We start from the raw sequence: 22,165 nt of genomic DNA, 5'->3' as shown, positions 1-22,165 counted from the left end.
GTGCTTGTGTACACCCGAAAAACATTTGCCAAACCATCGACAGTGATATCGTTTTCGAAAGTTGTGATGATAAACACAACATATAGCTTGGTTACAAATACAAGACAACAATGTTTATAAACTGTTACACGCATTGAATCGCAAACATACATAATACATAACAGAAAAATCAAGAGACGTCAGATAAAGTTAAACATGTCATAAAATCGAAACTCCGCCAAAAATGCTTTTTCGGCACTATCGTAAAAACTATCATCTTTCATTCGCTAATAATATTATTAACGACATTCAAATTCGAAGGTTTTCCTGCCACAAATTGAGCGACGAATGAATCGTTTTTAATTCGTTCTCGAGTGTCGTTTTCGAACAAAATATCCGCAAAACTATCGAAAAACATTCGAAAACGGATCGTTTGCGATAGCAATGGTATGGGGGGAACAGTAATCGCAATTCCAAATCTCAAGACTCCAGCTGTATCCGTTCGTGCAATTCCAAATTCTACCCAACTTAGTACCATTAAGTTCTCTTCGTACGATTTTCCAAAACTACTTCAATCCTTCACTTCAACTGTAACCTTAACTCCAAATAACAGGACTCCAGCGCTTTTCGTTCACTCAAATCAAAATTGTACTACATATTTAGTACCAGTTGGTAAAATTCGGGTCCATATGTACGAATTTCACAAACTACCTCCTCAATCCCACACTCCAACAGTAGTTTTACCAAATCCAAGGATTCCAGCTCTATCCGTCCCCCAAATCCAAATTGTACCAAATGTAGTACAACTTAATAATTTTCGTACCCATAATTATGAATTAAACACGTGCAATGGTATAACTGTTTATATCAACAAAACAGATATATCATATACATAACAGATTAACCCCCATTATTATAAGTCTTCTTTTGTTATAGTTTGGATTTACCGAACAGATTTATAGCTTTCCGGTTAACATAAAGTTATAAGTGATGATTGAATTTCAAGGAGGAGCTTCTTGGCAATAGCTTTCAATGTAAAAATTATATTTTTAATGCCTTTAAATTGGTTTATTTTGCGTTTTCAAATCCATCAGATAGTAAAAGAACACATATAATAATGGCCCATAATATGATATAAATGTGGGAATGAGTGTAACAGTTATGATATTGTTTGGGTTGTGTATACTCACAATAACATAACTGTTAGAAACAGTTCTGTGTTGTATATGAACGAGTGAGAACTGTTGGTCTGTTCCTTTACTTTTTAAAGTGGTAAAACCGGCAAAAGTAGCAAAAGTTGTAATCAGCTTACATATGAATTGTATGGTGCCTGAAGTAAAGGAACGCTTTTCGAGTAAAAAGTGGTAAAACTTGAAGATTCTTGCACGTAAAGGAACAGAGCTTTTATTTGTTTTTTCGTTCTCAAGTATGTATCTGTTGTACAACAGATATTTTTCAAATACTACAGATACCAACAGATACTATAGGTGTAACAGGCTTGTGTGAATAACTTCTAAGGAAAATTTCGTAAAAAATAACATTATTAAACATTTTTATTATTTAGAGGATAAATAAATATTAAAGACATGAACTGTTATAACTGAACGCATCAATTCGAATGTTTTTTCTGGGTTCAGTGAGTGGAAGGTACGAGGGCTACTAGAAAAGTTTCCGACCTAATAATGAAAACGCGAATATTTATCAAAAATAGTTTTATTATATTCCAAATATTTATTGCAATAGTTTTGTTATATTGAAGCGTTTTTGTGGGTATTTTAAAACTAGGTTTAAAATACCTTTAAACCAATTTATTTCTCGCAGGGAAGTGTTAGCTTGTTACATTTTTAAATTGGTGTGGTACTGATTAAAAAGAGAGGGAGATAGAGAGAGTAACATAATTGCTTTCCTATGGTTAGTTTAAACAAATACTTACATATTATATCGACGCCTCCAAACAAGAGTATGCTAAGTCGACTTAGCATGTTTTCAAGTTCTTTACATTTTTACATTTTACGTCCTTTAACTTAAATTCTGTCAAATTTTGGTAATGATCGGTCAATCCGAACAGAAGTTATAAACAAATGTTTACTCAGAATAGTAGTGAAGGTCAAAGAAAACTGTAAACTTTGAGAGCTTCTCCTGCAAAACTCACTTTTCAGACTTAGCATACTATTATTTGGAGGTGTCGATATGTGCCTACAACATCCCGGAAGGGAGAAGGCATACTTCTTCCATATCAATGAGTGCACATTGGCACAATGATATGGGACCTACTTTTATCGGACATTAAAGTCGTTTCCACAGAAGTACAGTCATGGGGCTATATCGGTGTAGAAGCAGGCTGATAAAGAACATATACTCTAACATATACAGAATGACGAACATAATATACCCTCCATAACAAATTAAACGATTTTGTTATTCCTAATGGTTTTCATAATGCAGAATTTGTTATTGGTCCATGGAATGATTCTGAAGAAATTCGAAATTCACATTTTTGATTTGGTTTGTAGTACTCGGTCCAGTAGCATCATGATTTTGTATCCTGACTTTCAGGTCAAATAAGTTATAGGTGCTTTATATGTGCATATCATTATTATGTGACGTTTAGGAATGCGATATCTTATAGAGAATTTTACGGTCGTTGTCTTTTGCTTTAGTCACTTTTTGACAAGGCTCACAGTTTTTGAGATATATAATAAACCCAAAAATATGACCATGAATAAGTTTCTTTGCACGCATGGGCTCAACAGAGATTTTTAGGACCTCATTTGTGATGACAAATCCTACATTTCCACCAAAATTCAGCTCTGGGGGAATTTTTCTATTTCAATTCCAATTTTGTTTGGGCTACATACAATGAATACTTATTGTATCACACCAATATCCCATGGTACAATAATACAGGTAAAACAAGTCCCAGCTGATTAGGTTCACCCGTAATACTAGTGTCAAATAAAATATGAAGTTTATGAAGTTGTTCTTTTCGTTAATTGTCAATTAATATTTATATTTTTTTACTTTCTGATAAACAAACATTAAACGCATATTTTTGAAGTTATAGACTTCACGAGTAATATGAACATGCGAACTACGAATAAATAGATCCACAGGATGCAACTTTCGAATAGTTTAACAATTTGTAAGGATGGTGTAAGAGAACAAAAGGCCGTGTAAAATTGTGTGTCAGGCATTGGCGGATACAGGTCAGTGCTATATTTATTTAGGGTCAAGTGGGTATTTATGCACTTAAAAATATCTCATTGCAGATAAGGATCTGATGGAAAACATTATGAATGAAATCTCAATATATTAGATGCACTATTCGGAATAAGACAATTGCAGAGTATGGTTAAACTTCTATTATGGAACCTTCTCTCAAGTGTTGCTGTGGTTGGCATCACGAAACCAGTCCTATGTGGTTGTTGTTTTTAGCTACACAAAACGTCAAGCGATGGATTAAACAGAACATAAACCAGTGTTCACCAACAACTACAAATGCAACCGCTCCGTTTGTGTTGGGCACACACACGAGATTATCTATCCCTCTCCAGATAAACATTGTGTGCGTTGATTCATTGCTAAAACAAATCTGAACTTATTATAAGGCACGTTGAAACTCTCCTTTCGTTACACCTGTGGGATGAAAATAATGAACCCATTTTGCATCTATGAACTTCAGCCAACAATTTTTGGGGATAATGTCCAAACACACTGATTTTATTTAAAACATATGTACATATATAGAACAAAATATATTTTATATATCGAATTGAGATGTTTTATTTGTTTATGCCGTATAAGGGAGTCAGAAATAGAGATGTTTGCTTATCCTGGCAACATCGGCTGCATTTCCTATTACAGCAGGTATGTAGTTTTCTGCCGTACTGCATCACCATCGGCTTTTTTTGATTTGTTTCTAGCAGTAGTTATTCATTAATATTGATAAATTTCATTCTGAATCGTAGATTTTATCTTTTCTTCCCATATAATATGTTTGGATTTGGTTAATTGAAAATTGTGATTCAATGTGCCCCATCTGAAATTAACCATGAATTATTAGTAATTCTGGATATTTAGATGCAGTGATACTTACCTCTGTCAACATTTTTTAAGAAAAGTAACACGCGGAATTATTATTGATGTTAGTTTAAATAGTTTTTAATTCATTTATTAAATTTACATATATTTGTATTTCATTAAAACAATATTTATGAGACTTCAAAGCATATTGACATTTTATATTTTTGTTTACAATTTTCAAAAATGAAGTTGACACTAGTATTACGTACAACAACAAATTTCTATGTGGTTGTTGTATCGATTGTTGTACAACAACACTTGCTTTTACCTGTAATAATTGTACCATGCCAATATCCATTTATATCAGTTTGTACAAACCAGATATCATGGTACAAATACACAGGTAGCCGCATCGGCAATTGTTGGCAACATAAGATGTCAAAATTTGACATTAATTCAATGCAATTGACACATTATGTTACCATCAGCTGGCATGATAATGCTACCTGTATTATTGTACCATGCCAGATATAAACAAATATGTTCCTTGTTTTCTGTCTATACCAACTCATATCATACCTGTTTGAAAAAGTATCAGTATCAAATTGTAACTGAAACTACATTCTACATATCCATACTTACTCAATGTTGAAAAATGTCGGAACTGATATATTCAGTTGTATCCATGCAGGTGTTTATTATGAATTTCCAAAACTACCTCAGTCCTAAAATCCAACAGTAATCCTAATTTCATATTTCACCGCTCATCATAAGTACGAATTTTCAAAACCAACTTTATCCTACACTCCAACTGCAATCTCAATTCCAAATTTAAGGATTCCAGGGGCTGGATTCTTGTTCTATGAAAATTTGAAATGAAAACTATTTCCTTTATAATTTTTTTCATTTGATAGTTTTTTCTTTTATAAAAGTTTTCATTTCACATTTTCATAGAAACAGAATTGAGCCCCAGGTCTATATGTTCACTCAAATCCAAATTGTACCAAATTTAATACCATTTAGTACTTTTCGTACTCTCATAGTGTCCAAAAACCATTTGGTGCATCTTTTTTACTCTTCATCAGTGACCCTCAGTCCAAATTTGAGGAATCAAGCTCTATCCGTTCACCCAAATCCAAATTGTACTAAATTTAGTACCATTATTACTGTTCGTACAGTGATCCTAATTCCAAATTTCAGGATTCCAACTCTATCCGTTAGCCCAAATCCAAATTGTACCAAATTAAGTACCATTTAGTACCCATAAATACAAATTTCCAAAACTACCTCAATCGTACACTTCAACAATAATCTCAATTCCAAACTTCAGGCTTCCAATTCCCCATTGTACCAAATTTAGTGTATGCAGTTTCATTTCATTTATTTCATTTCATTTATTTATTTCCACATTGTAATATAAAGAAGCCAATATGGCCAATATCTTAGTACTTTTCGTACACATAAGTACGAATTTCCGAAACTACTTTAATCTTTCACTCCAACAGTAATCTCAATTCCAAATTTCAGGATTCCAGCTCTATCCGTTCACCCAAATCCCCATTGTACAAAATTTAGTAACATTTAGAACTTTTCGTTCCCATAAGTTCGAATCCTATCAATCCTACACTTCAACAGTAATCTCAATTGCGAATTCACGATCCCGGCTCTATCAGTTCACCCAAATCCCCATCGTACCAAATTTTGTACCATTTAGTAATTTTAGTACTCATAAGTACGAATTTTCAAAACTACCTCGATTCTACACTCCAACAGTAATCTCAGTTGCGAATTCAGGATTCCAGCTCTATCCGCTCATCCAAATTCCTATTGTACCAAATTTAGTACCGTTTAGTACTTTTCGTACTCATAAGTGCGAATTTCCAAAACTTCCTCCATACATCAATCCGGCACTCCAAAAGTAACCTTAAATCCAAATTTCAGGATTCCAACACTATCCGTTAGCCCAAATCCAAATTGTACCAAATTAAGTACCATTCAGTACTTTTTGCACAAATGAGTACACGTTTCCAAAACCATGTTCTTGTATTAACAAAACTTCTCAACCTTGATTCTCATTCCAAATGTCAAGCTTCTAGCTCTATCCGTTCAGTTAATACGAAATGGTACCACATTTAGTAGATTTTACTACTTTTCGTACACTTGTAGTTCGAATTTTTGAAACCCGTTTGGTACGTTTATCCTATATTCCATCAGTGACCCTCATTCCAAATTTCAGAATTCTAACTCTATCGGTTTGGCAAATACAATTGGTACCAGATTTAGTACGAATTTCCAAAAGCCCAGCATTATTTGACACCTTCGGAACAAGAGTGACCCTCACCCAAAATTTCAAAATTTCTAGCTTTACATGTTTAACCTGGGCGTTGATTATCAGTCAGTCAGCGAATCAGTGAGTCAGTCAATTATAGATTATCTTATGTCGGATATGTAAAGATATTTATAAAACTACACTATTATTTATAGGGAATTAGTCTTGTTGTGCATACGCCCAAATCCATTTTGTAAGAAATGTAGTATCATTTTATTCCAAATTTCAAGATTTTAGTTCTATCCGTTCACCAAAATCGACATTGTACCAACTTTAGTAACTTGTATGTTTCGTACACAAAACTACGATATTCCAAAACGACTTCCATGTCTGAATCCTACATCACTACACTGATCTTATAGGCCGTTTACATATAACCGGGTTAACCCAGTGGGTCTGGGTTTCAAATGTCATTTCCATTGTGTATACTTCAAATAAATCCTCATAAAGAAGGTTAACCCTGCAAAAAACTATAATCTAAACGCCGTATAAGTTCCAAATTTCAACTCTATCCGTTCGCCCCATTCCAAAGTATACAAAATTTAGTACCATTACCCGTACCCATAACTACAAATGTCGGGAACTACCTCAATCCTACACGCCAAGAGTAATCTTAATAGCAAATTTCAGGATTCCAAATATATCCAAGTTGTACCCAAATCGAAATTGTACCAAGTTTAGTACCAAATTTAGTACCATTTAATAATCTTCGTACTCAAAAGTACGAATTTCGAAACCTACCTCAATCCTCCACTCCAACAGTAATCTTAATTCCAAATTTCAGGATTCCAGCTCAATCCGTTCTTCGAAATCCAAATTTAGTACCATTTAGTACTCTTTGTTCCCATAAGCACGAATTTCCAAAACTACCTCATTCCTATTCTCCAACAGTAATTTTAATATCAATTTTAAGGATTCCAGCTCTATCTGTTAACCCAAATCTCAACGGTACCAAATGTGTAAGTGATGCCAAGTTTTTTGAAAAACAACAACATGGCTGGCGCATTAAAGTTAAACATAATTTAACTGTTTTGGGACAACGCATGTCCCAACGTGTCACTAAACGGACCGTATGTGCCGAGGGCTTTAAAGTTAAACATAATTTAACTTTTTGGGACAACGTGTGTCCCAACGTGTCACTAAACGGACCGTATGTGCCGAGGGCTTTAAAGTAAAGAAACGCTTTGCAGGTTAAAAATGGTAAGAAATGGTAACCTCAGATACGTAAAGGAACAGAGAAAAAGTTAAACATAATTTAACCGTTTTGGGACAACGCGTGTCCCAACGTGTCAGGGCCGAGGGCTTAAGTACGGATTATTTCATTTATTTATTAAATTCACATACATAGTAATATAAATAAGCCAACATGGGCAATATTAACTTACTACAGATACCCTTAAAACAACAGTTTTTAAGCATTAAAACTAAGGGGTAGTTTACACTATATGTAAATGTCATATGACAGAAAATAAAATCATTCCATATCTACCCACGGAGGCAATGTGGATACGTAGTTTTATTACATTATTGCTGGTGTGGACGCACAGAGTAAATTGCGTAAGGAAAATCTCCAATATTGCACATATTAGCGAATATATAACGATGGAAAAGTTCATGTCATATGACATATACATATAGTGTAAACTACCCCTAAACAATAAAAAATGAACAATATGCAATCCCATAAAAGAAAATATGGATATATAAACTAAACCTACCCTCACATACATATGTATCTAAACCAGAGTATAGAAAAATCAGCAAGAATAGGAAGTATTAATCCTATCAAGAAAATTCTATTATCCAGTCTATATAATAGAGCAGACCTAGCCACTACTTCAAAAAGCATAAAAGTTCATATAAAATATAAAAGGATCCCCAGCCTTTATATATATATATGTATATATATATATATATATACATATATATATAGTGGTGGCCAATACATTTGCAACAAAATTGCACACTTTAGAAAATTTTCTGTAAAATATATTTATACCCTACACCACCTTGTGTACGAAACACGCTATATATGTCCGATTTCAATTACATTTGGAATGTGCGACGGTATTTAGTCTAGAAATAAGAGTGCCAAATTATATAGAAATCGGCTCAGATTTGGATATAGCCCCCATATATATCTTCGCTCGATTTAAGGCATTTGTCCGATTTCAATGAAATTTTGAATGTGCGACGGAATTTAGTCTAGAAATAAGTGTGCCAACCTATATAGAAATCGGTTCAAATTTGGCTATAGCTACTATATATTCTCGGCCGATTTTAGGTATTTGATGCACGAAATGTGGTATATATGAACGATTTCAATAAAATTTGGAATGTTTGCCGGGATTTGGCCTAGAAATAAGTGTGCCAAATTATATCGAAATCGGTTCAGATTTGGATATAGCTCTCATATATATTTTCGACCTATTTGAGGTATTTGATGCACGAAACACGCTATATATGTCCAATTTTGATGAAATTTGGACTATGTGACGGAATTTGGTCTACAAATAAATGTGAAAAATTATATCAATATCTGTTCTGATTTGGATTTAGCTCCAATATATATTTTACATGTTCACAGTGGTGTAGGGTATTATATAGTCGGCCCCGCCCGACTTTGATCCTTTCCTTACTGGTTTTAAAAGTAAAATTAGGTATTTTTTGCAATTATCTATGGTTCAATGCTTCAAGTATAAAAAATAAAAAGTTTTGACAAGACATCCAACACGAATTATGAAAAAATTTGAAAATACACAAGACGCCCTAAAATTTAATGGTCAAAACATATGCAAGTGAGCCAAATTGCATGCAAAAATTTTCAATATTTTGTAAAATATCCCTGCAAACATTTGCTATCTGTTTCTTGTCCAATGAGTCACTTGAATTAGATTGCACAAACGAATGCGATAGTCGCATTCATATCCTAAAAGAGCATGCTCGCTTTGCAATCTGAATGCCCGGGTTCGATTCCCAGGCCAGTTGACATCTTTTTTTTAAATAACAAATTTTTTATAAGTAATAAAACATTAATATAAGCTAAACATTGATAAAAATAATAATAAATAAAAACAAGTGAGAAAAGGCTATAGTCGGTACGGGGCCGACTATGTGATACCCTACACCACTACCTCTGTGCATAATCTTTTCACTCGAAAACATTTCTTTTAGGGAGATTCGAAAGTTTTCACCTATCTGGCTTTTATACCAAATGACTTAAGACGAACTGAACCAAAAAATTAATATTTAATTTTATATTCGACTACTATCGACATCACCAACATCAATATTCTTCTATCTCTGTGAGAAAATTTCGTGATGATCCGATCAAAATTCCGACCTGTAGTGTGATTGCAGAAAAAGTGGAAAAAAGGGATGTATTACCGACTATTGCGATATCTCTATTATTTGACCACCTACGCCAACCTACTTTGCACAATTTTAAAGATGGGATTTTCTACTTTCTTAGTCGGGCTTTGCTTTTAGATGGTCCCCAACCAAAGGTGTGATATGCGTCATTATAACTAAAATCGCAAAAATGAAAAGTTGGGTTCTACTAGCGACTATTGCGATATCTTCGTTGTGTGACCGCCTACGACCGCCTAAAGGCGATATTTTCTACATTCATGGCCAAGTTTTGCTTTTTATATACCCCTTATAGACGCTGAGATATTTGCTTTGGAATAAAATGTAGACTTTTTCTCCAAATAACTTTTTTGCTCATTCCGACCCCTAATTATTATCCGACCATCACCAAAATCAATAGGCTTCTTCCCCTCCGGGACCCCCATCAACACCCAAAATTTCGTGACGATCCGATCAAAATTGCGAAATGTAGCGTGATTTCCAAAAAAGTGGAAAAATGGGATGTATTACCGACTATTGCAATATCTCCGTTATTTGGTCACCTACGCCGGACTAGTTTGCATCATTGTAAAGATGGGATCTTCTACTTTCATAGTAAGGCTTTGCTTTTGTAAAGTCCCTAACCAAAGCTGTGATATTCGTCATTATAATTAAAATCGCAAAAATGAAAATTTGGGTTTTATTTGCCACTATTGTAATATCTCCGTTGTTTGATCACCTACGACAACTTACTTTACATTATAAGAAAGGTGATATTTTCTACTTTTATTGTCAGGTCTTGCTTTTGGTATACCCCATATAGAAGCTGAGATATTCGCTTTGGAAAAAAACGTTGTCTTTTATCCACATAAGTTTTTTGCCCATTCCGACCCCTGAACATTATCCGACCAGATCGACTCAGCTCGTCGAGACATTCATTTTGGTATATATAAATATGGGTCTAAGACCATTATTTCAATGCGTTACAAACTTTTTGGGCAAAACCAACTTATAATACCCTCCCCACATAGTGGTGTAGGGTATAAAGAACAACAATTTATTTATATTTTTCTTTAATTTATTTTTATTTATTGTTGACCCGTTGTGTCGTTAATCCTTTGTTTGAATTATTTTTGGCTTTTTGATTTTTTATTATTTAATTCATTATTTCGTGGGGGTATGTTTTTAGAATTTTTCAGGAATTGTCGCTTATATTAATTTTGTCATTTGAAAAATGTGATGTCGCCTGACCTGGTAATCGAACCCCGGACATTTAGAATGCAAAGCGAGCATGCTTTACATTGCACCACCGTCACATATAACTATCTGTATACAAATGTCTTATTTGTTCAAATTACTACAATTCTAAAAATAAATTTAAGCTATCTCATTTGTATCCAAATAAACGATGAAAATTAGATAGACATCATAATGATACAGAATTGTTAGTGTTATTTGCCTATCGTATTTTTTTTCTAAATGGTGACTGGATACGATGCAAATGGGTTAACAATGTAATTGTTATTGTATATTAGAAAAATGTCGCATTTTTACAGAAAATTAGACACCAAAAAGTTCCTCCTTTATAAAATAAGATAAAACTAACTTCAGATTGCCTGTAGGGATCATATTAAATATGATTCAAATTATATTTGTTTTCTGTTTTGGGAGGTTCATAAGTGAGTAAAATTTTAAGACTGATATCAGTCATACGTACTTCATCGGGGGAGTGGTGGGTCTAGGGGAGGCGCATGAACATGGGTGCAAGAGTCAGAATCTTAGGAAATAATTGACATTTCTTGACATTTAAGTTTTGGATTTAATAACATTCAGAGTCCAGGATGCAGTTATACCGTTTATTAACAAAAGTCAGAAGTCTGGGTCTCGAAAAACATATAAGCGTAGGGTTCGGACCTGTATCAGAGTGAGTACTACTGTACGGGATTATATAAAGGCAAAAAGTTTTAGAAAGCCCGCCAGATGATAATTTGCCGCACACATTTTGTATATAGACATTGCCGGGAAAAGCACAGGCTTCCCAAGAAAATGATATCGCCCGTTAAAACGTCAAAAGATCGGTAGTACTCACTCTGATACGAGTCCGATCCTTACGCTCATATGTTTTTCGAGACCCAGACTTCTGATTTTTGCTAATAAACGATATAACTGCACTCTGGACTCTGAATTTTATTAAATCCAAAATTAAATGTCAAGAAATTTCCATTATTTCCTATATTTCTGAATTTTGCACCCATGCTCATGCCCCTCCCTTAGACCCATCACTCCCCTGATGAAGTACGTATGACTGATATCAGTTTTAAAACTTTAATAACTTTTAAACTTCCCAAAACAAGAAAACAAATAATTTTAATCATATTAACGATGACATTTTACAAAATACACTGTGCAACAAAATGGAGCTCAAAGTCTGGGGGGTGGAAAATTCCTATTGGAGATGAGAGCCCTTGTTGAGTATATACAGAACCCCGAAGGACAGATTCGCCGTGAGTCGAACTTTCGCGATATGGCGTGATGAATATTTTGCTGGAGACCCTAAAAGCCATCTGGAATCAGCGTTATATCTTTGTTCGCTGTTGTTTAAGCTTATATTTAAGATGACATGTCTTCAGTCAAATCAAATGAGGATTTTTTTCGTAGAACATTTCGACCTTCTAACTCGCTTCCTTCAATGTCCTTTTCGTTCTTTATTTCAAGAACCGTAATAAAAGTGGTACAAGATGACATTTTTCCGCTTCAAAATATTCTACACAAATGTGGCTCGGAAGATTTTAGGTACGGTTCCCAAAGACATAAAATCGATAAAATCTTGTTTAAGCGGTTGTTTTTCACTTTTACCCGAATCTTGCTCAGACAGCCCTATATCTATTTATTTCAATATATTATTGTTAACCTATTGATGACCGAGAATTCTCGGAGTCATTAAAACTGTTGCATCTCGTTTTGCTAAGCACGTTAATTTAATAATTTTTTGGAATAAAGATCCGGATATCCGAATTATGGAACCGGTTATTCTGATATTAAAACCGAATTTTTATCCGGTTTTTATGAACCGATTAACCGTATATGTATATCATTAGAAAGCTATTAAAATTGTCAATCAGATATGATTAATATGCATTAGACATTTTAAGCGGCTTTGGTGCTGGAACAAAAAAAACGTATTTTCGAACCGTTTCTTAACGTTTGTGAGGATACATTTCTGTGCGTGAAAAAAAAGTATGATCATGACCTGGGGGGTGGAAAATTCTTTTTGGAGGTGAAAGCTCTTTGTGGGGACATACAGAATCCTGAAGGGCAGATCCGCCGTGAGTCCAACATTTGAGTTATGGCGGGTTGAATTCTGGGATGGTGACCCATTATTGCAAGTGTAAAAAGTTACGTGACCCATTGCAAGTGTAAAAAGTTACGTAACTGAATTTCAAGTGGGTTTAGGGTTCTACTGGGACAATATGTGCTATGTCGGCGTAAGATTATTTTCGTGATATGCCCTAGCCAAATCGGATGAATTTTTAAAGTATATTTTTATATCTTTTTCAACATCAAGGACATAAACAACAAGGCAGGATAAGAGTAAGACACAAAATGTTCTACAGAAATCGTCTTAAATCGATTTGACTTAGCACATACTGTCCCAGTAGAACCCTAAACCATGATCATAATTTTTTTCACGCACAGAAATGTATCCTCACAAACGTTAAGAAACGGTTCGAAAATACGGTTTTTTTGTTCCAGCACCAAAGCCGCTTAAAATGTCTAATGCATATTAATCATATCTGATTGACAATTTTAATAGCTTTCTAATGATATACATATACGGTTAATCGGTTCATAAAAACCGGATAAAAATTCGGTTTTAATATCAGAATAATCGGTTCCATAATTCGGATATCCGGATCTTTATTCCAAAAAATTATTAAATTAACGTGCTTAGCAAAACGAGATGCAACAGTTTTAATGACTCCGAGAATTCTCGGTCATCAATAGGTTAACAATAATATATTGAAATAAATAGATATAGGGCTGTCTGAGCAAGATTCGGGTAAAAGTGAAAAACAACCGCTTAAACAAGATTTTATCGATTTTATGTCTTTGGGAACCGTACCTAAAATCTTCCGAGCCACATTTTTGTAGAATATTTCGAAGCGGAAAAATGTCATCTTGTACCACTTTTATTACGGTTCTTGAAATAAAGGACGAAAAGGACATTGAAGGAAGCGAGTTAGAAGGTCGAAATGTTCTACGAAAAAAAATCCTCATTTGATTTGACTGAAGACATGTCATCTTAAATATAAGCTTAAACAACAGCGAACAAAGATATAACGCTGATTTCAGATGGCTTTTAGGGTCTCCAACAAAATATTCATCACGCCATATCGCGAAAGTTCGACTCACGGCGAATCTGTCCTTCGGGGTTCTGTATATACTCAACAAGGACTTTCATCTCCAATAGGAATTTTCCACCCCCCAAAATTTCGGTTCACAGTGATATTGAAGATTTTCGCATACGACTTGGCTCAGTTGCATATGACCATTGACCATTAAATTTTAAAGCGTTTTATATATCGACGCCTCCAAACAATAGTATGCTAAGTCGACTTAGCATGTTTTCAAGTTCTTTACATTTTTATATTTAACGTCCTTTAACTTAAATTCTGTCAAATTTTGGTAATGATTGGACAATCCGAACAGAAGTTATAAACAAATACTTACTTAGCATAGTACTGAAGGTCTAAGAAATTTCCAAACTTTTAGAGCTTGTCCTGCAAAACTCGCTTTTCAGAATTAGCAAACTATTATTTGGAGGTGTCGAACGTCCTTTAACTTCAATTCTGTCTAATTTTGGTAATGATCGGTCAATCCGAACAGAAGTTATAAACAAATATTGACTTAGCATAGTACTGAAGTTCAAAAAAATTTCCAAACTTTGAGAGCTTCTCCTGCAAAACTCACTTTTTAGACTTAGCATACTATTATTTGGAGGTGTCGATATGTACTTTTTATTTTTTTCCTGGGGGAGTTTGCCATTCTCCTACCAGGCGCGTCTTCCTGGGTGGCGGATGGGAAGGGGGTCACTGCAATGCGGAGTCGGAGCCGTCCTAGGGCAACCAAAGCCGGACCTGACCCCGCACATCGTGGAGACCCTGGGGGTCTTCGGGCCCCTCGTGGACCAAAAATTGGATCGGAGTAGTTCCCTTAAATAAATTAACTAAAATGGGTAGTAAGAACAGGAGAAATAAAGTTACGGTGCAGGGAGTTAATAACCCAGTACAGGCGGCAAGCGTTGATGTGACCACAAGCCATGTGTCGTCGAAATCAAGCGATTGTGATCCGGCTGTGTTAGGTGTGGATGCCTTGGCACCTACAGCTGTACCTGTTACAAGTGCATCAATTCCAACCCCCAAAATAGATGACGACCCGGCAATTCAAATGGAACACGATTTACCCAGGGCTGGTGAAAGCCAGTCTACGGCAGACAGGACCGCAGTTGTGGGCGGGGACGACCTTCACGGGACCCTCAGAACTATTCATGACAGTTTAGAGAGGCAGAGTAGGGAACTCCTCGACCAGCTGGATAGGCTTGTACCGGATGAGCATTGTGAGGACATACTCCCGGAGGAATTGTTACACAATCTGACCCTGACTGATGATGAGCTGGACGCCACGGTGATCCCGGCCAAGTCTACACAGGAAGATTGCTGTGGCTCTAGCAAAGGGAGTACGAGCCCTGATACCCAACCGGATGCAAGTCTGATTCCGACTGGTCCTGTGTCGGCAGACGGCAACTGAAACGATGGCCGACGACGGGGAATCTAACGAGACCCCGACAACGGGCAGCGACTCGAAGGTTGCATCTGCACGAGAAGCATCGGATGCGAAGCATTATAAACGTGCTGTATCCTATCTCCGCAAGTTCGTAGGGAGAGATGCGAACATGCATTCGGCGAGAGAGGTCCAACTCATCAGGGGTAAGCTGAAATTCATAAGAAAGTTCGAGAGAACTTACCCGCGTGAATTTCATCGCGAGCTCCAGGTGGAAAGGATCTTCCTCCCGAACAAAGTAGTGGAGCCGGCTAAGCCTACTGCCTCTGGCAAATGTGCTGCGCCGAAACCTGTTCAGAAGCTTAACCCGAACCGACAGGTAAAGGAAAAGGCTAATGAGTGCACCCCTAAACCAACGGCACCCCTAGTGATGACCGACCGGTAAAGGACTCTGCCTCAAAGCCGGATCTTTATTCCAAAAAATTATTAAATTAACGTGCTTAGCAAAACGAGATGCAACAGTTTTAATGACTCCGAGAATTCTCGGTCATCAATAGGTTAACAATAATATATTGAAATAAATAGATATAGGGCTGTCTGAGCAAGATTCGGGTAAAAGTGAAAAACAACCGCTTAAACAAGATTTTATCGATTTTATGTCTTTGGGAACCGTACCTAAAATCTTCCGAGCCACATTTTTGTAGAATATTTCGAAGCGGAAAAATGTCATCTTGTACCACTTTTATTACGGTTCTTGAAATAAAGGACGAAAAGGACATTGAAGGAAGCGAGTTAGAAGGTCGAAATGTTCTACGAAAAAAAATCCTCATTTGATTTGACTGAAGACATGTCATCTTAAATATAAGCTTAAACAACAGCGAACAAAGATATAACGCTGATTTCAGATGGCTTTTAGGGTCTCCAACAAAATATTCATCACGCCATATCGCGAAAGTTCGACTCACGGCGAATCTGTCCTTCGGGGTTCTGTATATACTCAACAAGGACTTTCATCTCCAATAGGAATTTTCCACCCCCCAAAATTTCGGTTCACAGTGATATTGAAGATTTTCGCATACGACTTGGCTCAGTTGCATATGACCATTGACCATTAAATTTTAAAGCGTTTTATATATCGACGCCTCCAAACAATAGTATGCTAAGTCGACTTAGCATGTTTTCAAGTTCTTTACATTTTTATATTTAACGTCCTTTAACTTAAATTCTGTCAAATTTTGGTAATGATTGGACAATCCGAACAGAAGTTATAAACAAATACTTACTTAGCATAGTACTGAAGGTCTAAGAAATTTCCAAACTTTTAGAGCTTGTCCTGCAAAACTCGCTTTTCAGAATTAGCAAACTATTATTTGGAGGTGTCGAACGTCCTTTAACTTCAATTCTGTCTAATTTTGGTAATGATCGGTCAATCCGAACAGAAGTTATAAACAAATATTGACTTAGCATAGTACTGAAGTTCAAAAAAATTTCCAAACTTTGAGAGCTTCTCCTGCAAAACTCACTTTTTAGACTTAGCATACTATTATTTGGAGGTGTCGATATGTACTTTTTATTTTTTTCCTGGGGGAGTTTGCCATTCTCCTACCAGGCGCGTCTTCCTGGGTGGCGGATGGGAAGGGGGTCACTGCAATGCGGAGTCGGAGCCGTCCTAGGGCAACCAAAGCCGGACCTGACCCCGCACATCGTGGAGACCCTGGGGGTCTTCGGGCCCCTCGTGGACCAAAAATTGGATCGGAGTAGTTCCCTTAAATAAATTAACTAAAATGGGTAGTAAGAACAGGAGAAATAAAGTTACGGTGCAGGGAGTTAATAACCCAGTACAGGCGGCAAGCGTTGATGTGACCACAAGCCATGTGTCGTCGAAATCAAGCGATTGTGATCCGGCTGTGTTAGGTGTGGATGCCTTGGCACCTACAGCTGTACCTGTTACAAGTGCATCAATTCCAACCCCCAAAATAGATGACGACCCGGCAATTCAAATGGAACACGATTTACCCAGGGCTGGTGAAAGCCAGTCTACGGCAGACAGGACCGCAGTTGTGGGCGGGGACGACCTTCACGGGACCCTCAGAACTATTCATGACAGTTTAGAGAGGCAGAGTAGGGAACTCCTCGACCAGCTGGATAGGCTTGTACCGGATGAGCATTGTGAGGACATACTCCCGGAGGAATTGTTACACAATCTGACCCTGACTGATGATGAGCTGGACGCCACGGTGATCCCGGCCAAGTCTACACAGGAAGATTGCTGTGGCTCTAGCAAAGGGAGTACGAGCCCTGATACCCAACCGGATGCAAGTCTGATTCCGACTGGTCCTGTGTCGGCAGACGGCAACTGAAACGATGGCCGACGACGGGGAATCTAACGAGACCCCGACAACGGGCAGCGACTCGAAGGTTGCATCTGCACGAGAAGCATCGGATGCGAAGCATTATAAACGTGCTGTATCCTATCTCCGCAAGTTCGTAGGGAGAGATGCGAACATGCATTCGGCGAGAGAGGTCCAACTCATCAGGGGTAAGCTGAAATTCATAAGAAAGTTCGAGAGAACTTACCCGCGTGAATTTCATCGCGAGCTCCAGGTGGAAAGGATCTTCCTCCCGAACAAAGTAGTGGAGCCGGCTAAGCCTACTGCCTCTGGCAAATGTGCTGCGCCGAAACCTGTTCAGAAGCTTAACCCGAACCGACAGGTAAAGGAAAAGGCTAATGAGTGCACCCCTAAACCAACGGCACCCCTAGTGATGACCGACCGGTAAAGGACTCTGCCTCAAAGCCCGATTCTGCTCCGAAAGGCAAGGGTGAAGCGGCTGGAAATGCTGGTCTCAATAGGAAGATGGTTAGGCCAGCTAAGGAAACATTGTCTTCTGGTGGAACGAACAATGCCCCACAACATAAATCTGTGAAGCGCGTTCGTTCCTCCAAGGGTCCACAGCCTTCACCTAAGAAGATGATTTCTCAGCTGGTTGAACCGTCAACCTCGTATGCGGCGGCTGTTGAGCGTACAACCAAGGAGAAGCAGCTGAATACGGAAACGGCATCCACCTCCTCTGGAAAAGTTAAAACCAAGACGCACGGTCAAGGACGCAAAAAGCCATACAGTAGACCGGTCACAGTGCAGAGCTGACCCTAATGGGAGAATCAGCGACAGTCACCGGTTGCTATTTGAAATCGGTCTTCGGTCTGCCATAGTTTCTGGACCGACAGTTTGGCAGTGAAGACCGACAGTTTGGCAGCGCCTTCTTACGAAAGGGTGTCAAGGTTATTAACTGTCTGAACAAGAAGTCACGAGATTTTCTTGTTCGGACAGTTGAGGGTTTTGGCGCTCTGTGGGAAGGAGCTGATCTTGCGGCGGTCTCCCTATTCGATATTCCGTCCAGGAAGATTCTTTCAGCGTGGATTCCTCCACCTATTGTGGACCTCCTGCTGAAAATGCTGAGATTGCAAAATCCCAACCTCACTACATCGGGCTGGACTGTAATAAGTCTAGCACCCTGTAACGAGGATGGTGGTTTGGTTGCAAGAGTGGCGGTTGACCCCCCTGGGGAGTTATATCTTAGAGAAGGTGAGGGAAAGAATTTCGGTTCAGGATGGGTTCGGTTTTGACTGAGCCCACCCCACGAAACTCAGTAAGGGTAGGGAAGCTGCAAAGGCTGCGCATCTTACAGATTAATCTGCATCATTGCAAAGCCGCCGCCGCTGAACTACTCTTGTCCCTCACGACCTCTGATGTGGACATTGTCTGAGTCCAGGAGCCTTATATCTACAAGAATAAGGTTTCTGGGCTAAGCAATGCCAATTTCGACATCTTCGCCGCGTCCGAGGGGGACAAGGTGAGGACTTGTATAGTAGGTAAAAAGAGCTTAAATCAAATCTTTCTATCTAAGTACAGCAACGGTGGCATGTGCACGGTTAGGCTGGAGCATGGTACGGGGATGGCCACGCTGCTGTCATCCGTATACATGCCTTTTGAGGACCCAGACCCACCAAACCTGGATGTCCGACGGTTGCTCGGCGACATGATGGGTACCTGCAACGTGATCCTGGGATGCGACGCAAACGCTCACCATTTCCAATGGGCCAGCAAGGACACCAACAAAAAGGGTGAGTCTATATTCGATGTTATTTTATCATATAATTTACGAATATGTAACAGGGGTAATTATCCAACATTTAAAATTAGGGATAGGGAGCAGGTCATCGACCTAACCCTCTTTAATCTAGATGACTCCGTCCTAAGGAATTGGAGGGTATCTGAAGAATGTTCCTTCTCGGATCATATGAAGATATTCTTTGATGTCTTTTTGGACGGAGGTCGCCAAATTCCTTATAGGAACCCGCGAAGAACAAACTGGGATAAGTACATGGAACTAAAGAGTTCTCAACTGGCTCTTAATATTAATTTAGAAACAGTTGAGGATCTTAATGGGACCGTAAATAATCTTACAGACGTTCTTCTCCGTTGCATAAGGAATCCTGTCCACTAACCTATCCTGGGAAGAAATCTCAGCCTGTGTGGTGGAACAAGGAACTTGGCGAGCTTAGAAAAAACACCAGGCGACTGTATAACAGGGCGCATGAGACTAAATTCGACATTGATTGGGACTCCTACAAGGTGAGTTTCAATAAATACAAGAGTGAGAACAAGCGATCTAAGAAAAAATCTTGGATTAATTTCTGTAAGTCAGTAGAAGGAGTCAACCACGCAGCTAGGTTTCGAAGATTACTCCCCAAGGACCCTAAATCCATCGGAAGTATCAAGATGGTGCGTGGACAGACTCTGCTACTGAGACTCTTAACTTCTTGGCAGAGACCCACTTCCCAGTCTGTAAGGATGCGGACACCGTCTATAATGAATGTGACGACTTCCAAATTCAAGAGCCTATGGATTCGGATCTCATTGATAAGGTGGTTAACAGAAATAAGATTAAATGGGCTGTCAACACTTTCAAGCCATATAAGTCACTTGGACCGGATGGTATAACGCCGGCTATGCTTCAATTTGCATCGCCACGTTTATATCAAATCCTGGAGGAGATCTATAGGGCGTGTTTGACTCTCTAGTATGTAGCGGGTCTGTGGAAAGAGGTAAATGTTACTTACATTCCCAAAGCGGGAAAACCTAGTCACTCTGCACCAAAGGACTACAGACCTATCAGTTTATCATCCTTTCTCCTTAAGACTCTCGAAAGACTGATCGATCTGGAGATAAGGAGCCACGTAGACACCGGCTCTTTAAGCAAATCACAACACGCTTATATCAAAGGAAAATCTGTGGCGTCTGCCTTGCATGAGGTGGTTGGCTTCATTGAGAGGGATATGGAAAACTCAAATTTTACCTTGGCTGCCTTTCTGGGCATAGAAGGAGCTTTTAACAACGTAGAACTTGAGTCCATAAAACTCTCACTTAAACTTGGATAAATAATATGCTAGAAAACAGAATTATAAACTCCAGCATAGGGAAGACAACAATTAAAATTACTTACTGTGGCTACTTGTTATAAACAATATTTTGACTGATCTGGACAATCAAAGTATAACAGTTTTTGCTTATGCGGACGACGTAGTACTACTGATTTCCGGCATAGCTGCCAGATTGGACGATTTATCATTTTGACGATTTTTTGGTCAAAAATTCATAAATGACGATTTGACGATTTTTGCCCAAAAAATGACGATTTTTGGTTGTTTTGCTAATTAAGTCATAATTCGACTTCTAAAAACTGCTCAAATATTCTTAGTTGATTTTATTAATAATTAATTCTTAGACAATAATTAAATATATTTATGTGTATACACAAAATAATTTTTAACGAAAAACAACAAGAACAAGTGAAACAAGAACAATATACAATTGCAAGTCTTCAGAGCGTGCAAAAATCTATTATTTTTTGGAAAATTAATGAAGGAAAATTGGTCAAAATTTCAATAATAGTAGACTCTTGCAAGTTCTGGAACAGAGCAATTAACTGAAAGTTTTAAAATTGAAATATTTGATTGTGATAGCAATATTTTTAGTTTTTCGACATCTTTAAAGAATTTTCACATTTCGTAAACATCGAGGAAAAACAAAAAATGGATTCAAAATTTCGTGAACTAAGATTTTTGGATATTACGGAAATGTTTTAAAATAATGGAAACGGATTTATTTCGCTTTTGGAATGCAATATTCGGTTTGAAACGTAGTGATGGCTCATATGCATTTCCTATAAGAACAAAATTTGTAAAGAAACCCACCAAAAATATTCCTTACAAAACCCCTTACTAACCCTTTATCTTAAGAAGGGCAAGTCGAGCGAAATGAATGGTTATTTTTGACCTCTAAAATAAGTTGTTAAAAGGTAGTCACGACTTTAAGCGACCACATTTTTAACTACTTTTTTCAATGGTCTAATAATAACTACTTATTTGGCGCGACAGGCCCTTGTTAAAATAATAGGTTAGTAAGGGGTTTTGTAAGGGTTATTTTTGCTGGGAGGTAATGATAGGTATTAAAATAAAATCTCAAAATTCTCTTCATAATGATTCAATGGAGGGTATACTTTATACCAAAGATGATTTAAAACTTAACAAAACATATTGTTATGACATATTTATTAAGCCCGATCTCTTAAAAATGAATCGTCTTAGGCCATGTTTATATTATAGCCTTTTGCAGGGTTAACCTTCTTAATCAGGATTAATTT

This window comes from Musca autumnalis, unplaced genomic scaffold (assembly GCF_047663935.1).
Source record: "Musca autumnalis isolate F117 unplaced genomic scaffold, ASM4766393v1 scaffold_3, whole genome shotgun sequence".
Taxonomy (NCBI): Eukaryota; Metazoa; Arthropoda; class Insecta; order Diptera; family Muscidae; genus Musca; species Musca autumnalis.
Note: the sequence above shows the minus strand (reverse complement) of the source record.